This window comes from Martes martes, assembly GCF_963455335.1.
Source record: "Martes martes genome assembly, chromosome: 11".
Classification (NCBI taxonomy): Eukaryota; Metazoa; Chordata; class Mammalia; order Carnivora; family Mustelidae; genus Martes; species Martes martes.
In genome coordinates this window covers 47,287,158-47,310,570 of record NC_137899.1, presented here as the reverse complement: position 1 = coordinate 47,310,570, position 23,413 = coordinate 47,287,158, and the positions used below count along the sequence as shown (strand labels likewise).

The 23,413-nt window shown below is 36.8% G+C and overlaps 1 long non-coding RNA gene across 2 annotated transcripts in view; it reads left to right on the top strand.

Annotated features, from left to right (window-relative positions):
• The window catches only part of LOC308352767, a 49,377-nt gene extending 26,185 nt beyond the window's left edge, over positions 1–23,192 (top strand). The window contains exons 2-4 of one of the 2 annotated variants that reach the window (XR_013967681.1): positions 6,082–6,283; positions 12,746–12,831; positions 22,169–23,192. This is a non-coding gene — a long non-coding RNA (uncharacterized lncRNA). The remainder of the gene's footprint in view (positions 1–6,081; positions 6,284–12,745; positions 12,832–22,168) is intronic. The other variant, XR_013967682.1, reaches the window with a different exon arrangement.
• Positions 23,193–23,413: the final 221 nt, after the last annotated feature.

Genomic DNA, 23,413 nt, shown 5'->3' with positions numbered 1-23,413 from the left:
AGAGAAAAATAAAGGATCTCTTTTCTTGCAAATGCATTGTTAATTTCTATAAATTATAATCAGAATTACCATTCATTATGCTTAACTATTCAGTGTTGAGTAGAATGTTTTATTAATCTCTTGTCCATTAGATACCTGCTTATGACACAAAGTCAAAGTATAAAATTTACATGTCACACGTGCATTGGTTGTTTAAACCTCATAATGTTTTATGTAAATTTTTCAAAGTGTAAGAGCCATTTGGATGCTAATTTTTTTGTGATTTTCCTCAGTTGTTTTTAGAATAATTGGATTATGACACAATTAGAGTATTGTCTGACTTTATACTAAACAAGCTTTCTTCTTTACATTTTATTTCTTTCTCTTCAATTCCTTAGTTTTCTTGCGTATACACTTAGGTGGAACTCTGTCAAATTGCAATTTCTATAATTTCTTTCATTTAGCTCAAATTATTGGAAATTATAACAGAAAATGGATGAATGTTTATCATACTGAGAGTATTTGTCTTTGAAGAGCCAATGAATAATCTTATATGTCAATTTTTTTCTTAAAAAAATGAACTGAAATTACTAGATAAACTTTAGATTTAGCTTCATCAATATAAACATTATATTCTGTCAAGGTTCTAAGATCAATTTTTCTGAGGTTAATCATGTTTTAGACATTATTATTTACTGTGAAATACTATTCATCTTGCAAAGAAGATGTGATATTTCTACCTGAAAGCACACGAAGCATATTCCTTCCTGATTAATTATTTTGTCTTTAAAGCTTGATAAATGACCTTTCATACTACTGAATTGTGGATTCTGTGTAAATTTCTAGTTATTATACAAATGGCCTACATTGACAGGATGATTCTATAATGCCTTTTTCTTGCTCTATGAGCAGTCAAGATGTAAAATTGATAGCCTTTTAAATAAATAAATAATATATAAACATATGCTGTAATTATTTTCTATGTTCATATAAAATAACAAATGACTAGAAATCTTACTCTTTTCTTATGTTTTGTTTTAACTAGATGGACTATTATTCAGTGATGGTATAAATAAGATGGAGTCAGAATTAAAAACTGTACCTGTTGTTCATATTTTGTGCTCTAGTCAGATTATTTTGAGAAAAAAATTTTTAAAAGCTGAAAATACCTTTAAATTTAAAACTACAGTATGGAAATAAAAGCTTTAGAGAACTAAATTTCTTAAGTATTTTCCAAAAATGGTCTTTATAGATGTTGGCTAAGTTTTCATGGAATTAAAGGAAAAGAAAACACAAAATTAAGCCACTAGTTTAATTTTATCTTGTAGACTAGAGATTTGTAACAATTTTATTCTATCACAGAAAAATCTCCTTCCGTTCTTTTGCTCCCTTTCTCCTTTCCCTTCCCTTCTTCCTTTTTTTTTTTTTTTTAAGATTTTATTTATTTATTTGAGAGAGAGAGAGAGTATGAGAAGGGGGAGGGTCAGAGGAAGAAGCAGACTCCCTGCTGAGCAGGGACACCCCCCCCCCCCCCCCCCCCCGCCCCAGGATCATGACCTAAACCGAAGGCAGTCCCTCAACCAAGTGAGTCACCCAGGTGCCCTTCCTTTCTCTTTTTTAAGTCGGGCTTAAGCAACTGAACCACCCAAGCACTCCTTTCTTCTTTTCTTTTTTCTCCTTTTGGTAGAATCAACACAAAAGGTGGAAAATAAGTTGAGTAGAAGAGATGGGAAATGTTCTTAATGCCACAAATACTTTCAGTGACAAAATGATAATCTTAAAGATAGGAAAAGATTTGGTAATTCCTTTACTCAGGTGTTATGGAAGCCTTTTATCCCCAATCATGCTGTTTGTAAGATGACAATGATTTATCTTAGATATCCTCAGTGTTACTCTGTCTGTCATTCTCGCTGTGAGGCTCTTTATCCAATTTCACAGATGATAATTTCTAGTTTGTAAACCATTGGTTATCAATTAAAAGAAATCATCCAGAACTAAGTCTTTGGCTAGAATAATTAATCTTTATATAGTTTAATCCCTATTTGATGAAGTGATCTGTATCAAAGAATGGAATATTTACTCCAAATCATACCCTTGGTATACTGATAATCAATTTTTTTCTATCATTTAGTCATCTAGAAGAAAGGGAAAGGAAAATGATGTATTTCACATTATAGGCCATCATTCATCACATTGAAAATCATACTGCTTCACTAAATGAGGAGTTCTGAATTCTTTACTTTCCTATGCAAGGTCAATTCTGGATGTAAAATAAGGAATAATTAAGAATAATAAATGAATAATGACAAAAGTATTAAATATTAGTCTTTGGGGCGCCTGGGTGGCTCAGTGGGTTAAGCCTCTGCCTTTGGCTCAGGTCATGATCTCAGGGTCCTAGGATCGAGGCCCACATCAGCCTCTCTGTTTGGTGGGGAGCCTGCTTTCCCCCTCTCTGTCTGCCTGTCTCTGTGCCTACTTGTGATCTCTCTCTGTCAAATAAATAAATAAAATCTTAAAAAAAAAAACTTAAAAAAATTAGTCCTTGTTTAGTGTAGAGTATATAAGTCATTATATTTCTTTTATATCAAATTTTTATATTGTAGTAGAAAATATATACTAAATATTGCTTTAAAATCTGTTTTTAAATTCTGTAACTACACCTCAAGACTGGATATGTCATTATTTAAACCAATGGCTCTCAACTGGGGATGATTCTTCCCTTTCAGGGACCATTTGGCAATGTTCAGGGACATTTTGGTCATAATTTAGAGTGTGCTGCTGGCATCTGGTAGATGGAGGCCAGTGATGCTGCTAAAACATCCTACAGTGTACAAGGCAGCCCCTTCTAACAAAGAATTATCTGGCCTAAAATGTTAGTGAAACTCTGATTTAAGCAGATGTGTATTGAGTACTTTCTCTGTGTTTAATATTGTGCTTAGGAATGTTGGGGGATACAATATAAGCCAGGTAATCAGTACACTCAAGTTGAAATCCCAAAGAAGAAATGGGTTGAAAGTCCAGACAAAGATGATGGTGGTAGCAGATTGATTAATATATCACAAAAAGACAAAATAAAAATCCATGAAGGCTTGGTGGAGCCCAACTCACATTTGTTTGGGGAATTAGTTTTATAGAAACTATAGCAGTTATGTATTTCCCCCCCCACTTTTTCAAATTAGATAATTCTTGTACTTTATAAAATACTAAAGATAAAAAATAGAACTCATTGAAAAATAAATTTCCCTCTCTGGTCATCCCCATCACCACTTTTTTTCCCCCTTCCTTTTTGTGGATCCTATCCATGGCCTACAATTCCTTTAAGATACATGTATATCAAAAAAAAAAAAAAAAAAAGATACGTGTATATCACCTTATATGGATGCATTATAATTTATTTAATAAGATTCCTATTGATAAACATTTAGGTTATTTCACTTTTCTGTGACTGCTAAAGAGTGCTGAGATGAATATATCCTTTTGTACATCAGAGTGCATATCTGAAGGATAACTAGAAGTGGGACTTTGGTTTCAGAATTGATTTAAAATTTGCATTTTGAAGATTTTTCAACTTGTTTCCTGTGGCAGCCAGTCTCCAAAATGATCCCCAGTGATCTTTTTCTCAGAAATAGATGCTCCTGTGTAGCCCCCTCCCACATTGAACAGTGCTGACACATGTGACCAATAGGATATTAGGGAAATGATATGTGACTACAGAGGCTGGGGCATAGAAGACATAGCAGTTACCACCCTGCCTTTTTTTTTTTTTTTTTAATATCTCTGGCTCTAGGGGACTCTAGTTGCCATGTCATGAGAACCCTCAAATGTCCCAGGGAGAGGTTTGCATATGGACGATCTGAGGATTCCCACCAACAACCAGCACCAACTTGCTAGCCAGCCGTGCGAATCCCTATAGGAGTAGATCACCCAGCCCTACCTAATCCAGACTTGAAATGACTGCAGCCCTGACTAACATCCTGGTTGCCCCCTCACAAGGGACCCTGCGCCAGAACTGCCCAGACCTAAACTGCTCCCAGAGAAGTTGTCGGCAAAATAAATGTTTATTGTTGTTTTAAACCTCTGGGTTTTAGGGCGTTTGTTAAGCAGCAGCAGATAATTGATAAACATTCTTCATGGAAGCCATTACAATTTATGCTTCTAATAGCAGTGTATGAGTTTGTCTGATATCTTATACCTACCCTTTCAGTCAGTGTGGTATCTTTTTTTTTTTTAAATGCTTTCCATTGATAAAGGTAAATAATAACATATCATCGTCAGCTGAATTGTTTCTTTGAATGCTATTGAGCATATTTTCATGTATTTAAGAATTATTTTTTAAAAAGATTTTTATTTACTCATTTGAGAGAGAGAGAGAGAGCACACAAGCTGGGGTGGAGGGGGGCAGAGGTGGAGGGCTGAGGGAGAAGCAGGGGTGGAGGGAGGCTGCTTGATGCTAGCCTCCATGCAGTGCTCAGTCCCCCGACCCTGGGATACAGCCTGAACTGAAGGCGGACGCTTAATGGACTGAGCCACCCTGGCGCCCCTATTTAAGAATTCTTTAAATCAATATGATATCTATTCACATATTTTGCTAATTTTTCTACTGGGTTTTTTGTCATTTCCTTATTTATAGGAAGTGATCTTACTTTGAGTAAATTTGCAATTTGTGTGTGATACCAATTGCAAATGTTTTTATCCCTCCTTTGCTTTTTTAAAAGTGATTTTTTAAATTAAAATATTAAAAATTTTTTTTGTAGTCAAAGTCTTCAAGATTTAAAAATGGTTTCTGGGCTTCATGCCATAGTTATAAAACTCATCCCATTTTTCGGATGATTTTTTAAATTCTACCATGGGTAGAATTTTTTTAGTATTTCTGGGTGTCCTTTTTTATATTTAAATACTTAATTCATCTGGAGTTTAAGTTATAAGGTAAGACTTCTGCTTAATTTTATTTTCTTATTCCAAATGGATATTCATTTTATTGAAATGCCAATAATAAGGAAATAACCTTTCTTCTTATTTGAATTTTTCTTTTTTATACTAAATGGCATTGTATTTGATCAGCTTCTGGTCCTTAGAGTATATTTCATTGATTGAGCTCTTTACCTATGTCATGCTGGCTTAGGGTTACATTGTTGTTCTTGTGATATGCTAATTTTCAGCATGATTCTGACTCTACTTATTCATTTCAATATTTATTGAACACTTGCTGTCCAGATTTTAAGTGGTCAGGAGTTTCTATTTTTGTGGAAATGCACCTCCTAGTAGAGAAAAATAACAGCCCCCAAACAGATCAATCTATGATAGGAGGAAACCAAAACAGTATACACACCCAGGTTTTTATAGGCGTTTCAATGACAGTGTCTCTGAGGAGGAATGAAGGTGATTCCATAGAGTATGGGTGGCAGATAGAACAAGGAGTGTAAAGGCTGATAGGCTGGAGCTTGAAAAGCTTATTTGCGGAATGTGACTGGAGAAAAGTGGAAAAGCTGAAAAAATGGAGGAGTTAATAAGTAGGGCACTGGTAGGAAATGTGGTCAGAGAAAGATCCAGGTACTAGAATGCCTTGCAGACCATGTTAAGAATTTTGGATCACGTTCTAAGTGCATGAGAAAGCCTTTGGAACAGGTGAATGAAAGTTGGGATTTGACTGATATTATCAAAGGAACACTGTTTTAGAGACTTGATTAATGAGGGGGGGGGAGGGGGGGAATGAGGGAGAGGAGGGCCGGAATGGAAAGGCAGTCAAGGCAGGCTATTTCGGTAGCCGAAATGACAGCTAATGGGGGCTTGGGCCAGTTGTGAAAGTGGCAAATGCGATTTGACTCCAGTCAAAACTTGTGGAACAGCTAATGCAATTTGCCTTTGAATCAGCTTGCTTTACCAGAAAAAAAAGAATCCTGTTTTTATTTTATCGACATCATGTTAAGATTACAAATTAACATAGGGACAATTAAAGTCTTCATATTCTTCACTATTTTTTTAAACTCAGAAATGTAGTATGTATTTTTCTATGGATTGATATCCACAGTAAAACTTTAAATTCTTCTTCATAGATATCTTTCATATTCCTTGTTCTTTTTTGGTCTTTCATTGCTCTGACAGGTGGAGCTCTTATGTCCATTCGAATATCCTCTAATTGGTTGTGAACCAGCATCAACTGCCAGACACGTGAGTGACCATGTCTTCAGGTTATTCCTGCCCCAGATTTGGAGACTCCTCATTGAAGACCTGAACACTTGGAGCAGCACACAGCCATCTCTGCTATGCTTTGTCTGAATTCCTGATGTACATATCTCTGAAGATAGTAAGTAGTTGTTTGGAGTAATTTGTTATGTAGCTATAGTAACTGGAATAAAAAGTTCATTCTCTCTCTTTGGGTTGCAGAAGTCAATAAATAGAAGTTGAAGTCCCCTTATCAATTATTTTTATGGAGGTATATCATTAGGAAAATGTACCTAACAAATATACAGATCAGTGAATTATCACAAATGAATACCTAAGTCACCCACATTTAGGAAAAGAAGCAGGGTTCAAAAATAATGTATCAGTTTTTTCCCCCAATCACCCTTGCCTTCTACCAAAGAAGTATTTGAAGGCTCTCACTGCTTCTCTGCTTATTTATTCTTTTTCCCTTATTGTAAGGAAATAACTTTTGGTTTCTTTATCCAAAATGAGAATTATTTGGAGAAGTGTATTCTATCAGCAGTGTCAAGGACACACAGCTGGGGGCATCCTTTCTCCACATTTTCCTGCATTCTGTTTGACCTAGGCTACTCTTCGCAGTCCCTGATCTGTTCTGTTATTTTGTCAACAATGAGATTCACATCCCTGTCCTTTCCTAGCTTTTTTTTTTGAGGGGGATTGTGATTTTTTTTTTAAATTAAAGATTATTTATTAAGAGGCAACAATAACCAAAAAATCAAATAAGGTGTTATTGTGCCATCAAAATTTGCTTCCTTATTGGTCTGAACTAGAATTTTAAAATACTTGTTGGTAAATTTGCATTAGTTGATAAATTGATGAAATCATAGTAGGTAATATACTTCAACTTTCAGTTGAAGTATAAATGTTTGTGAACCTTATATATTTTAAAATGGCAAATTGCACAATATTCTCATGTTTAGTTTTTTAAAGATTTTATTTATCTGAGAAAGAGCAAGAGAGAGCAAGCTGCAGGGGGAGCAGAGGGAGAAGGACAAGCAGGCTGCATGCTGAGCTTGGAGCCTGATGCAGGGTTCAATACCATGACCCCAAGATTATGACCAGAGCCAAACTCAAGAGTCAGACATTAACCAACTGAGCTACCAGGTGCCCCTATTTAATGTTTTTTTAAACTTTTTAAAATTGAGGTATAATTGACATGCAATATTATGTTCCTTTCAGGTGATTCAATATTTGTACATATTGCAAAATGATAACCACAGTAAGTTTAGTTAACATCTGTTGCCATATGTTGCTAAAGAATTTATTTTTCTTGGAGTAAGAACTTTTTAAGATTTACTCTTAGCAACTTTGAAATATGCAATAAGTATTATCTATAGTCACTATGTTATACATTATATCCCCATAACTTAATTATTTTATAACTGGAAGTTTGTACCTTTTGACTCCTTTTACCTATTTCATCCATCTCTGACCCACCGCCTTGGCAACCAAACCACTAATCTATTTCTGTATTTATGAGCTTTTCTTTCTTCCTTCCTTCCTTTCTTTCTTTCTTTCTTTTAGATTCCACATGTAAGTGAGATCATATGGTATTTGTCTTTTTCTGAATTATTTCACTTAGCATATTACTGTCAAGGTCCATCCATGTTGTTGTACATGGAAAGATTCCATTCATTTTTTATGGATGAATAATATTACCTTGTATAAATATATCACATTTTCTTTATCCATCATTTATCAATGGACACTTAAGTTGTTTATGTATCTTGGCTATTGTAAATAATGCTGCAGTGAACATGGGGATGCTTTATGTTTTTGAATTAATATTTTTTTTGATAAATGTCCAGAAATGGACTTGTCATATGGTAATTCTATTTTTAATTTTTTGAGGAACCCCTACATGTTTTCCATAGTGGCTGTACCAATTTACATTCCCACCAAGAGTGCACAGTGGTTCCCTTTTTCCCATATCTTTGCCAACACTTTTAAAATATCCTTATAAAAAAGAGGGATCTTGTATTCAAGTGTCCTCTTGTCAAGGAGGTCACAGTATGGCTAGAGCAGCAAATAGCTTGACTGAAGTCATGAGCACCCATGGAGATCCAGTTAGGTTGGTGCCAAGTTCTTGTTGAATGTTAATGTTACTCATTTGCATACATGCAAGTCAGTAAACAAAGCGAGCATACGGGGGTGAAGGTGGTTAGGTAGTCATTATAGCTTTTTGAGTAGGGGCTTTAGAGTAAATTTCCTAAAAGAGACATAATTTGCCCTAGTAACCAGATACTTCTTTCATCTGTTACAGTGTGAATGCACAATTCACAGTTAAAAACTTTGTCCAGGGCATAAGGCATCCTTTGTTTTCATATGATTCAAATTCAATAATACATGATTAAGAAAAAATTGAATATGTTTTTGTAATGTTCGGGCTACTTTCTCTTTAAGGCAGAACAGAAAGGAGAGAGATACTTCCTCATATTCTGCTGTTAGGAAAAATTATTTTACTAGTATATGCAATTGTAATGAAACACATGTTTATTTCAAGAGTTTATTTTTTAACTTCACAGTATTTTTAGCATTGAGACACATCATCACTTTGTCAAGAATTGTCGTATAAGAGTAGATTATTATAAAACATTTTAGGGACGCCTGGGTGGCTCAGTTGGTTAAGCGGCTGCCTTCGGCTCAGGTCATGATCCCAGCATCCTGGGATCGAGTCCCACATCGGGCTCCTTGCTCAGCAGGGAGCCTGCTTCTCCCTCTGCCTCTGCCTGCCTCTCTGTCTGCCTGTGCTCACTCTCTCTGACAAATAAATAAACAAAATCTTTAAAAAAAAAAAAAACATTTTATCCACACTTTGTCTTTCATTTCCTTATAATAGATATATATATTTTTTAAAAACCAGCAAAATTAGAAACAAACTTCCAGGTGTGCCTGGCTGACTCAGTCAATAGAACATGAGACTATTGATCTTGGGGTTGTAAGTTCGAGCCCCATGTTGGATGGAAAGATTACTTTAAAAAAATATAAAATATTAAAAAAAGCAAAGCAAAACAACAAAGTTCCAATCCTTATAGCTATCTCTTTTTCATGGTGGAACTCAGTTCAGTGTTTTTTTTATTCATCTAATATTCAAAATTTATCTCCTGTTTAAAAAGGAATAGTCATGGGGTGACTAGGTGGCTCAGTCATTGGGCGTCTGCCTTCGGCTCAGGGGTCATGGTCCAGAGTCCTGGGATTGAGCCCCACATTGGGCTCCCTGCTCAGTGGGAAGCAGCTTCTCCCTCTCCCACTCTCCCTGCTTGTGTTTCCTCTCTTGCTGTGTCTCTGTCAAATAAATAAATAAAATCTTAAAAAAAATAAAAATAATAATAAAAAGAAAAAGAAATAGTCATATCTATGTTGTTTTTTATATTAATATACATTAGCTTTAGCATGCTGTGTTCAACTCAGACTCACATTATAACCTGATACCTCTATAATCCTATACTATGATAAAAATATAGTCCCGTGTCTGTACACTTAAGCTGTTAAATAAATTGTTCCACAGTCATAAGCAGTAAGACATCCATGAATGTCTGATATACACTCCGAGTCCCTTGCAGAAAACATGTTTGAATGGTCCCAGTAATTTAAGTTCATTCAAAAGAGGCACATTTCTTAGTTTCCACCAGCTATGGCATTTTCTCATATTATTTTTTAAGACCTTGAAAGTTTTGAGGATTACTAGTTAGATATTTTGTAGAACATTCCCCAATTTGAGCACATCTGACGTTTTCTCATGATTACACTGAGATTCTGTGTCTTGGGGAAGAATACCACACAGATGAAATGCCCTTCTCATTGCATCCTGCCAAAGGTACACGATACCAATATGCACAATGTAAACTTAATCTTATTACTTGTTTGAGATTGTATCTACCAGCTTTCTCCACTGTGAAGTCACAGTTTTCTTTTCTTATATGTTATTTTCCTATGTTTTCTTACATATTATTTTCCTATGTTTCCAACAACCCAACAATCCAACAATCCAAACAATCCGGCCCATACAAAAAAGTAGGAGAATTGAACTCAATTCTCTGGAGGGAGGAATATCAAAATTTTGTGTATGTGTTAAAATGACCATAACAATAGGTATGGGGAGGGTATTTTGATACTATGCAATTATCCTGTTTTACCTTAAAATTTTGCCATCTGTCAGTGAATCTTGTTTGCTGTAATTATCACTGTTGTGTTCTAATGGTGATTTTCTATTTCTCACACTTCTATATTTAATCTTTGGAATACTTCTATAAGGAAGGTTTATCCTGCAGTGGAAGAAAACTTTTATCATCTTCCCTAGTTTCTTTGGCTACTTAATAATTAAATTGCCATAAGACAGATTTACAAAAGAAAAACAAATTTTATTTCATATAGTATAAAAGCACCAAAGACATGGGAGACTCCTGGATAGTCAGGCTAATTGAAGTTTATGTATTATCCTGAGCTAAGGAGAAGGGGGTGGGGGGGGCTTCAAAGGCAGGAAAAATTCATAGGAAAATGAGAAATGCAAATGTGTGGTAAACAAGAGTTTGTCTTGCCATGCAGATAAGTCTTCCTGACATTAAAAGTCATCTCTGGGGTTGATAGCTCTTCCTGGTATGGGGCCTCTATAAAAATTCTCTTAAGCAGTTAAAGGAGAGGTTAAAAACAACAACAACAAAATAAACTTTCCTGAGTCTGCTGGGTCCTAGTTGCCTTTGTTTCAAAGCAATCCATGTGCCAGTGTGGCATATTTTGGGGTGATGTACTCTTCTCCTCCCTTAGGCCTTTCTCTCTCATTGGTTTATTAATTGTAGGATCTGGAAAACTTTTTGATAAGGGCCAGATAGTAAATATTTTAGGCTCTGAAGGCTGAATTTTGTAGGAAGAATTAAAAAATATCTAATTACTAACTTACTTGGAGACCTTATTCCAAACTTTGTAACCTTTTGTGATTCTGGTTTCTGTTAGTCTACTGTTAATTATGTATCTGCAGAAGAGTATTTCATAATAAGATCTTTGAAAAAACTGAGACATTTAGGGGCACCTGGGTTGCTCAGTGGGTTAATAAGCCTCTGCCTTGGGCTCAGGTCAGGATCTCAGGGTCTTGAGATTGCATCCGGTTCTCTGCTCAGCGGGAAGCCTGCTTCCCCCTCTCTCAGTTTGCCTCTCTGCCTACTTGTGATCTCTGTCTGTCAAATAAATAAATAAATAAAATCTTAAAAAAAAAAAAAACTGAGACATTTAGACATTTTTTTTTGTTTTTTATTTTTTTTAATTTTTAAAGATTTTATTTATTTGCCAGAGAGAGAGAGAGTACACACAAGCAGGCCGAGAGGCAGGCAGAGGCAGCGAGAGAAGCAGGCTCCCTGACGAGCAAGGAGCCCGATGTAGGACTCGATCCCAGAACCCTGGGATCGTGACCTGAGCCGAAGGCAGCGGCTTAACCAACTGAGCCACCCAGGCGTCCCTAGACATTATTTTAATAAATGGAAGGTAAAATCTACTCTTGGGTGAACTTGTTGGTATTTAAACATTTGACAATTGGGCGATATCTTTTCTTACTGGAAACACAATCTTAAAACTTAGGCCAACTTCAGAGGGCGGTTCTTATATTTTATAGATTATAAAACCGAGGCTTGGAGGACTTAAGTAAATTGTGTGAGGTCATGTATAGGGCTGGGACCAGAATGCAGACTCTAATACTAGTGAGTTGTTTCTTCCATTACCCTTTGTTGCCAAGAAGAAATGAATATGTCAGATAAAAAAAATGTAGGGTTAAACTATTCTTTAAAAAGTTTTGCAACTAAAATGATTTAAAACTAACCATTAAATATAATATTGGAAAAAGAAAATCCTTGTCTATTTGGTCTTTATGACTGCTTGCTCACTGCTGTGAAAGGTGGCGAGCAATAAAATAAGTTCACAGAAATAAAACAAGTGCTCTGGCTACCATTTATTTAGGCAATTGTCAGGAAAGATGAATTAGCCGTACAAATTCCCCAGAGGTGGCATGATGTGTAAGACTAATAAAACGATACCTGATGATTCCCTTGGAGAAGGAAAGCATAACCTCAAAGAAGAATCAGAATTAACAAGAAATGAGACCAATCTTTCACAGCAGCATGAAGGTTAGAAAGATAAAGCTATAGTACTCTAAAAGCCATGAAATTACTTCTAAAGGCAATAATCGATTTAGTGGGAAACATTAGAAAACTACAAGTCAAAGAACAACATCAACAAGAATGGTAAGCGCTGGAGGTCACAGACATTGGAAAAAGTGCCTGGTAAATCCTGTTTCCCTCCCCCTGCTCTTCAGCTAAGATTGATTCTCTGCTGAATCCTGAACCTGAAACAGCTCTGCTTCCTGAGGAGAAACCTTTTTACTTACTATGAGTTACTTTTCCTTCACTTGCTCCTTGCAGAAAAGGAAGGAAGAAAGGATGGGATGGGGTTGGGTTGGGAAGAAGGGAGGGAGGGGGAGAGAGAGGGAGAGAGGGAGGGAGAAACGAAGCAAGGGGGAAAACAGAAGAAAGTAAGTCTACCATTCTCCATTTCCTTCTGTGATTATTTTCTTTACTAGGTTGGTTAATCAAAAAGCCTTCAATGGAATAGATTAATGGCCCATTCTTGCTTGTCACAAGAATACAGTTGTGTAAATCATCACAGGTAATGATTTTCTTGATCATTTCAAGTCTTTTCTGAATAACATGCATTGCTCTGTGGTCTGATAATCTGCATCAACTCTTCTTACATTTGTCAATTGGAAATTTTCCATTTCTAATTAGTTATTTAGCTGGCACTTTATTGTGTCCTGTGGAGACTGAGGTGCAAGAAAGTCTCAGGTTTTGAGCAGAACAGTGATCTTTAGGTAAGTGGCTCTTTAATTCATTTGAGATCATCATTTCCTGTGTGAGGAACAACTCTGGACACCGGCTAGGGAAGTGTAGCCAAGTTAGAATGATAATTTTTTCTGTAATTTCTAAGGTTTAAAAAATGAGCACTTATTGTTCTTTGATAATTACAATAATATTAAACATTAAACAAATAAAAGACATCAGAACAAAGTTAGATGATTAAAAATGAGAAAGTGTAAGCTTTTGTTTCTTTAATTTTATTTATACAATTAAATTTTTGTCAAATAATAGTTGTATCTTTTTTTGAAGGACTGATTCTTCTGTACACTTCTCAATGCTCCTTACTCCCAAATCCCATTACCCAGAGACAAACACTTTAAGTCATTTCATTGCTTTTTCTAGTGCTTTAGTCCATGTTTCTAAATAAGTACATAGTGATATTTCCTGATTTTCAATTGCAGATATCTATTGAATTCCTCCTTAGTTGAGGTTTTATTTTTTCTCCTTGGCTTCTCCCCTCCCATCACACACATTTTTCCTGCTCCTATAGTTGTAATACACATACTCACAGTCATTAGTTGAATCAATACCTAAATATCAATCACAACAAAGCCTGTAGATTTTCTAGCCACATAGATATAACTTTGGCTTATCTTCTAGGAAAGAAATTATGTTGGTTGCCTCTCACTGGTAGCTTTTGGTTTCTTCTAGTGGTATCCTTGAAAAAAAATTTTTTTCCAGGCCCTGAAAGTGAATACACTTACAGAGTAGTGAGAAAAACAGATCTTACTAAAGACCCATTAGACGTGCTGGGGATAAAGAATTTCCTCTAGTTTTCAAGGTCCTACCTGGACTTAGAATCAAATTGACATGAGACAGATTAGCAGGAGAAAAATCAAATTTAATAGCATCTGTATGGGGGAATCCACAAAGAAATGGATATTCCAAAGACAGTCGGGCAACATGATGTATATATGAGCTAAGAAAAAGGATAGGGGCCTGAAAATCAAACAGGTGAAAGACCATTAGCAGGAAAGTGAAAGGAGATGTTTGAAAAACAAAGAAGATCTGTAAGTTTCTCAGGTACTAAGAGGCATCTCTGTTAATAGCTCTTTTTCGCTGATAAAGCAGGCAGTTGAGCTTTTTCTGAAAACACTGGCTTTGGATTGCTTTTGAGTCACAATAATGTTTATGCCAAAGTGACCCTTCTTGGGGTGGCATACCCTTGACCCCTGCAAAAGAGAAGGCTTTAAGGGGGCACAGGTCATATACTATATTAAACCACATAGTATTTTTACCTCTCTAAAAATCTCCGGAGGAATCAATTCTCATGTCTTCTTTTCTCATTTGCCAGACAATGAAGATCTCTTTATTTTTTTTTCTCCCCCCAATAATTTATATAATTCTCTGTGCATAGATCTCCCTCTGATTCTCCCATTTTTTGCTTTGCCCTGACTGTTCCTAACACTTACATATTTTCAGGCTTTGGGCTTCTCTGCCTTTGTGTTCTTAGAAACAAAATATGATATCAGTGTTATGTGTCCAAATAGGCTGTGTTAGCTCCTGCATCTCAAGTGCTTGATATTTTAAAATTAAATTTCTTGTACATGGGACATACGCAGTGCAAGTTTGTAGGAGGTCTGCATCAGGTGGATTTATATTTCCATGATCATGGTAACAGAAGAAAGGTGACACATATTATCTCCACTCATATGTTATTAGAAAAAGCAAGTCATATGTCCACACGTAGTTTTCGTAGGGCCAAGGAAGTGTAATACCCTACTGTGTGCCAGGAGGGACAGATGGAATATTTTTAAATAGTTCTAATGACAACCTTAACCACTATAGTGAGCATAGAGACTTTATGGAGGCTCCTACAAATAACATATATTTTAAAAGTTATCGTGAAAATAACTTTTTTTCCATTACATATATTTTGAAAGCTTCTAGGAAAAAGGTTCCAGGGTGCCTGGGTGAATCAGTCGTTAAGCATCACCCTTTGGCTCAGGTCATGATCCCAGAGTCCTGGGATCAAACCACACATCTGGCTCCCTGCTCTGCGGGAAGCCTGCTTCTCCCTCTCCTACTCCCTCTGCTTACGTTCCCTCTCTCGCTGTATCTCTCTCTGTCAAATAAATAAAATCTTTTTAAAAATAAGGTAAAAGGAAAAGGTCCCAATTAACCTGACTTACTTCCGACTAAGTCACCCATTGGATCACATGTTAGTCTAATAGAGAAAGATATTGTTTCCCTTATTTTGAAATGTCTTCAGAAAACATCCTTTTATGAATTTACTTTTCAATTAATTAATGAATGAATTTAAAATATTATAAAACCTGGGGGTGTCTGGGTGGCTCAGTCTGTTTAGCAACTGACTTTGGATTTTGGCTTAGGTCATGATGTCATGATCTCAGGATGGAGCCACAAGTCAGGCTCCAAGCTCAGCAGGGAGTCTGCTTGAGGGTTCTCTCTCTCCTTCTCCCTCTGCCTCTCTTCCTGCTCCCTCTTTCTAAAATAAATAAATAAATCTTTTTAAAAAATATTATAAAAGCTATTTAAACTCTACAAAAGGTGACACCCTAACTTCTGAGAACTGAATATAAATTTGAGGCAAAACCTTAATGTAAGGGCCTATTTAGCCAGAGTGATTCCATCCGGTTAAACAGTGATTTTGTTGTTTATGCAGTAAAACTTAAACTGACCCTGCCCCCCCCCCCCAACTTACTTAAAAGCAAGTCCCGGAAACCAGTAGAATATGGTCGACCAGTCCCTGATTACAGAGCCCAAATACAAGGGCGGGTCAGGTGGAGGTAACAGAGCCCGAATGTGGCCCCGCCTTTTGGGTGCCTTTTGGGCGCCAACTCTGAGCAAGGTGATAAGCTAGTTCAAATAGCTACTATGGGGTGAATTGTAATTCGATTGGCCACCCGTGTGTGACCTAGCATGACTGTGCAGCTTTCTCTGTGTGTTACAATCTCATTGGCCACCTGTGTGTAGACAGGCTCAACCACATGGCCTTTGCTCTATAAAAGTTAGTCTGTGAGGCTGGGAGGGGTCGCCCTCTCTGTAAGAGGCAGCCCTGAATGGTCGGTTTGATTCTTGATGCTTGGCGCGAAATAAAGCTTTGCTTGACTTTCGCTTTTTATCAGTCTCGTTCCTTTGATTACGGACCCAACACTTAATTATTATACACATAGTTGGTTTGTCTCTATAAGGGAGGAAAAAATAATTTTCCCTTACCCATGTAGGTTCTTGGCTGAGACATCCCCTACTCTCCACCCCCTGTACTAACTGATAGATTAACAGGAGAAAAACAATTTTAATAGCATGTATACCTCTTGTATATATGGGAGAGACTCAGGAAAACTAAGTAACTTTCTAAAATGGCCCAAGCCGCTACCTTAAATAATATCTTCAGCTAAAGACCAAAAAAAAAAAAGGGGGTGGGGGATTGTTGGGAAGAAGGGAGAATCAGTTATGAGAGGTTACCAGGCAAAGAACAGTAAACAAGCATTATGTTATGCAGATTTGGTTGTTCTCTTCTCCATTGATAAGAGTTTCTAGGGATTTAGAGTCTTCCTTCTCTTCCGCGTACAGAGATGCAGAAACCCTAACACTGGAGACGTCCCTTATAAATGTAAATGTCTCTTACAAAAGGGTAACTATTAGGCTTACAGAGCTTCTCTTTACCTTTGCGGTTAAAAAAAAAAAAAATGATTAGCTTCAAATAATTCTTATGCCAAAGAGACATATTTTTGGGTAGCCAGTTCTGCTCTCCATTACTATATCACCTATAAGTTTTGATTATTAAAAATCTAAAATAGTACTTATTTAATATTGAGAATATTGAAAATACTGAAGGTAAATTTGCCTCAGTAAAATTCTAGTCCGAAACTGAATGCCAACCAGTATCGTATATTAACTTTAGGGCCTTGAAAAAGAATATTAGTCTAATGATAATGTAGGTCGTTACTCACAGCATAACGTATTTCTAATTCAAGTAACTATCATTTCAGGTCGAGTAAGCAAATAGAGACTCCCCATTCATTTCATCTAAGCCTCTGAGCTGCCTGCGGAAACAAATGTCTCTCATTGCTGGAGTAGGTTGGGTTCAAACTGGTGACTTGCAGGTGAAAGGTTGTGGATTCTGTTATCCGTTATCTAAGCTACCCATTCCTCAAGCAGAAAAGCACTGTATCAGACAAGAGAGGGGAGAATTTGACTAAATTCATTAACACATTACACTACTCTGTTGGCAAATAATCTTCTTGAATAAAATAACCTACAAAAAGCAGCTTCCTTTTTTTATTGTATATGGAATATATGTGAAGAAAATGTGCCAAATTGCTATAAATTGTTAGAAAATTTATTTGTAATTCCTAGGTATTTCTTCTTGTCTGTGACTGTCAAACAGTGACAGTATGATGGATAGTGTCACCATAAGCAGATCTCCCATGGACACAGTCTCTGGCCTTTGTCAGATAACATTACAAGCCTGACTTTTATACTCACTATTAACATACTTGGAGAACAAGCTATTTACTTTTCTGCTGCACTATTTTCTATTTCTTTGCATTAAATATACATTGGAGAGTAAAAAATGATTCTTGAGATGTAGCTTGGTCAGTAAAAAATGATTGTTGAAATAGAGCTGACAGAGAAATCAAGAGCTATAGTTGGGATACTCATGACTTCATGAGGATAATTCACTTAAATAATTTCTTAAAACAAAATACAAAAAGATGAAGACAAAATATAGTTTTGTGGTTAGTTAGCATTAAATTTCCAATGAAAGTTTGAAATGTACTCTTGTGCTTTTCTATGAGATATTTTGAACTTCTTAAAGCACTATGGCAGAATATTTTTCCCTGGAAGGATTCCAAAATGATTTCAACAGCAATTTTATGCCAACTTGGTCAACTACTTACTTTTTACCATGTAGTGTTCCAGATTATGGAAATGAACAAAACAGGCATTACTAGCATTATGTAACTTATATTCTACTGAGAAGACAGAATATAAATGGATAAACAGATGATAATGATGTAGGCAGGCCTGGTCTGAGGATCCAAAGAGGGTGTTCCACAAGACCAGCCAAGAGGATCCTTGGCTTCATGAATGATAGAAATCAAATGCAAGCTGAGAAGAAGTGAGAGCAGATGTTATTGAAGATATATAGTGTAGATACAAACAGAGCATCTGGGAGACTTAGAAAGGAAAGGAGAGAGAGTTTTATCTCTTCTTGGGGGTCCAGGGCTTTCAATGAGGATTCTGTTTTGGTGTACATGTCCTCTCATGCATGTAAGAACTGGTCAGAACAAAAACAAGGGTCCAGGTGTCCTCTGTAAAGTCACTTATTTCTTACAGCCACAGGGTGTTGGTGTTAAGATATCTAGTGCAGTGGTCTGGAATACATACAGCATGGCTTCACTTGGTCATTCCTTAGATGTTATCTATTGTGCTGGAAGTCTCCAAAGAAATTACTAACTCCTTGATCCTTACAAGGAGGACATACGTTATTTCTACTGTGAGACACATGTAAGGCAGGGGTACTGGTCCTAGCAAGAAGATAGGCAGCAAAAAAGCAGTCCTTCCTGGGGTCCCTTCAGTTTCCTTATCTCAATAATAATGATAGGGTTTTTTTTTTTAATTTTTAAAGATTTTTATGTATTTATTTGACAGACAGAGATCACAAGTAGGCCCAGAGGCAGGCAGAGAGAGGAAGGGAAGCAGGCTTCCTGCTGAGCAGAGAGCCCAACTCGGGGCTCAATCCCAGGACCCTGGGATCATGACCTGAGCCAAAGGCAGAAGCTTTAACCCACTGAGCCACCCACGTGCCCCAATAATAATGATAGTTTTAATAAGTACTATAAAAAATAAAACATAAGGCAAGTGAAATAGGAGTCATGCAGTTTTTCTCTCTTGGATGAGTCATTCATAAAAGGCCTGTATGAAGACATAACATGTGAGTAGAAGTTTGGGAAAGAAGTAATCCCAGTTGTGAGAGTATTTGAGGGAAAATTATTTAAGGCAGACCAAATTGAAGAACTATAGTAGAGAATTTGCTTGGAGTGTTCAATAAGCAAGAAGATCAGTATGGTTGCAGAAAAATTAATAAGGGAGGAAGAGTAGGATATGATTTTTTAAAAAAGTTACTCATGGGCCAAATCATTTGGGCCCCAAGTCATATAAAAGATTGGGATTTTGTTCCAAGTTTCATGGAAATGTTTGGAAGACTTGAGAGCAGGGAGTTGAGGAATGATTTACCCGTTAAAGGATGTTGTATGGAAATAGACTCTAGAGGGTCAAGAATTGAAGAAAAGAAGCTATTGCAGTAGCCCAGGCAAATGATTAGAACCAAGTGATTATAAAAAGTGTAACTTTTCTGGACATAGCTGATAGGATTTTTCAGTTTGAGAGGCACAAAGTCATCAAGAATAGTTCCAAGATGTTTTAACTAATCAGCTGGGTGAATGGTGGGACCATTAACTTCAATAGGAAACACTAAAAGGGAGGCAGATTTGAATGTTAGGGGGATGGATGCTCTATTTTGGACAGGCTTAATTTGTGAGAAGGTGCTTGTTAAATCCCTGTATTTATTTTCTATGCTGCATAAAAACACAAATTTAGTGACTTAAAACAATACAAATTTATTATCTCACAGTTTTTGTGGGATTGGAGTCTGGGCATGGTTTAGCTGGGTTCTCTTCAAGCCTGCAAACAACGTATCAGCCAGCTGGGTTTCTCATCGTGACATGATCCTGGAGAAGGCTCTGCTTCCAGGCTCATTCAGGTTGTTGGCAAACTTCCTTTCCTCACAGCCTTAGGATTTATGGAATCTTGCTTTTTTAAAATCAGCAGGGAAAGCAAGACTCTAGAGCAAGTCAGCTAGGAGGATGGAGACTTATATAATGTAACATGATTACAACAGTGATATCCTAATATCTTTGTCATATTCAAGTCACAGATCCTACTCGTATTCAAGGGGAGGGGACTCTACAAGAGAATGAAATCTGGGATATCAGGATCATAGGGACCACTTAAACATCTATAGATACCAAAGTAATAAACTGGGTCAGAAATTGAATATACATTCCAGAAGGAACTCCAGGCCTGGAGATATAAATTTGAGTTATCAAGGTATTGATATCTTAAGGCCTTAGGTCTAGATGAAAATATAATCAATGTTGATATGGAAATGATAGATACTTTATTCCAATAGACACACAAAATATTATAGTCAGCTAGATTTAAAAAAAGGATGCAGAAAATGATTCTTGGGCCAGTTTTGATACTTAATGGGTCAGTTTCTTTGTTTTTTTAAAGATTTTGTTTATTTGATAGCACAAGCAGGGAAAACAGCAGGCAGAAGGAGAGGGAGAAACCGACCCCCTGTAGGGCAGGGAGTCCAATGCAGTACTCAATCCCAGGACCCTGGGATCCTTACCTAAGCAGAAAGCAGACGTTTAACTGACTGAGCCACCCAGGTGCCCCTAATGGGTTACTTCTCCCTTGCCTTAACAGGGCTAGTGGCCATTATCAGATATTTAGAATGTGCCACACAAACGCTGTGCTAAGAGCTTTGAAAAGGTCATCTCACTCTATCCCTACAATAAACTAATGAGATAGATAGTATTACTTTTTTTTAGTTGATAAGGAAACTAAGGCTGTAGCTCACATGGCCACTAAGAGATATAGTCAATGAATGTGGTGTGACTCCATAGTCTGTACACTTACCCACATCCTGTGTAGTGCTTCCCTTTGTGTCCAGCTTGCCTGGATCAAATCCACTTCTTTTGTTTTTTGATTTTTTTAAAAGATTTTATTTATCTATTTGACAGAGATCACAAGTAGGCAGAGAGGCAGGCGGGGCGAGGGCGAGTGGTGGGTAGCAGGCTCCCTGCTGAGCAGAGAGCCCTATGAGGGGATGTGGGGCTCGATCCCAGGACCCTGGGATCACGACTCTAGCTGAAGGCAGAGGCTCAACCCAGTGAGCCACCCAGGCGCCCCTCAAATCCACTTCTGATCATTGATTGCAGCTCTTTATGCTTGCCTGAGTTTGTCATTCTTCTTGGTTTGTTTTCTCTTGTTCTCCATCCAGATCATATACTTCCTCCTTCCCTTGGGAGTTGTCATCCGATGTCTTTGTCGCCACAACTGCTTTAACATTGCATAATAGACATAATTTTTTGTAAACATTAGTTTTTTTCATTAAAGACTAAAATATATGAGGAGTTAAAAACTGAGTTAGTGCACAGGAAGGAGAGAAAAATCTGTAATTTTGAACCTGAAGAAGAAGGAAATCCAAGAAGAAAGAAGTATTTTTTGAGTAGGAAAGAAAGAAATAAACATATTCATCGTTCTTACAATTATTATAGAAGTAGGTTATATTCTTTATAAGAGGAACAAAGGCATTGTGGCTTGAAGAATGAGTTTACTTTTTTAGCATCAAAAAAAGATGATACAAAATGTTTCTCAATTATAGTGGAATGTTTTATAGTAGAAATTTTAGTTGATTCCTTTTTAAAATTTTTTTATCTTGCATTTGGCTCCTGCTGAACGGTTATAACTAATACATACTATATAATGCATTCATTTCTGTGGTTCAGATTATATGTAGGATGTGGTTTAGTATATCTCTTTTACCTAAGTATTGTTATTCTTGACCCAATATTAGCATTAAGATGTTTCTACTTAATATTCAAATAAAGGTGGACAAGAACACATTTTTTTCCCTCTCACTAAGAACAGTCTTAGATAAAACAAATTATTCGAGTTTAAAAAGAAAGAACCCAAAATTTACACTAGCTTTTTTTCATAGAAAACTCTAATCCATTTTTCCAGCATAAATAAAATACACATTTTATAGACTGTATGAGAATACAGTTACATCTACTGATGAACAACTCTGACTTATGCCTGTGCTGTCAGACATTCCGATTCAGGATTATTTCTAAGGCGTGTGATATCCTTATAGACCAGTTTCAATTTGAAAGAACTCAAATTAAGATTATGGAAGACAGCTAATGAAACACCAGAAAAAACACTATTTTGCCTTTAGTAAAATGTCATGTCTCCCTAGGAGTGCTATATAGCAAAGTACCGTACTCTGGATGGCTTAAAGCAACGTGCAATTTCTTGTCTTCCAGCTCCGGAGTCCAGAAGTCTGAAGTCAAGGTGTCGGCAAGGCCATGCTTTCTCGGAGCTTCCCTGCCTTTCTTCATGTAGCCTATGCTGTCCTGGCTTGAAGTAGATGCATCACTCCAATCTTTGGTCTTCGTGTGACATTATTGCTGTGTTTCTTTGCATCCTCTTCCCTTTGTGTCTTTGTGTCCAAATTTCCCCTTTTTACAAGGACACCAGTCAAATTAGATTGAAGCTGAGCGTAATGACCTTATTTAAACTTGTTTACCTTTTAAAGACTTTATTTCTAAATAAGCTTACATTTGGAGGTATGGAGGGTTAGGATTTCAACATAACTTTTTATGGGTACAGAGTTCAACCCATAATTTATGTATAAAGTCACACATTTAAAATCATATGTTAAAACATTTGTCTGCCTCGGGTCGGGGCGGTCGGGCCCGTGGGGAGGAGGGTTCCCTTCTCCCCCAGACTCTGCCGCCCACCCCACCCCCGGGGCCGGAGTTGCTGTGCCATGCCACCGTCTTTGCGCGGCCGTCGTGAGGGGGCTACCCGGTGTCCCCGTCGGGCCGTGCGTGTGCGTGTGCCCGCGTCCCTCGGTGTGCGGGGGGGGGGGCAGGTGGGAACCCCCTGGGCGCCTGTGGGGTTGTCTGAGCTTCGCCCCTCGCGTGGGGGGCGGTGGCCGGATGCCCTGTTTAAAAAAAAATTTAAAAAAAAAAAAAAAACCATTTGTGCCGAAATACTGAATGCAGATTGCTGTTGAAATTGATGTCCTACTTACTTTACTACTTCATGCAGACTAACCACATTATTTAACCTATTTTTAATTGAACTTGTTCTAGAGTCCTATACCTTATCGAAATACCTTTCTTTTTCTTTCCTTTTATATGATTCAACATGGCAGAATATAGATTCAAAGAGAATTGAATAGTATTATCCCAATAATCTAGAAAAATGATGCTATAAACAATAAGCAAAAAATATGTATCACAAAACTGTAACAATAAAATGAAGATCTATAATTATGAGCAATACTAGACATTAATTTATATTTAAATACATGTTAAATAAATCACCTATGGTTAGGATAATTTACATGTGATTTTATCTATAGGCAGGAGTTTAAAAAGGTAATTATAAAGTTAAAAAGTTTATAAGTTTATGTTCTTTTTATATTTATATAATATTGTTTAGAGACAAATTATTAATGTTTATAACTCTGAAAGCTATTAGGAATTCAGTGAGTTGTTATT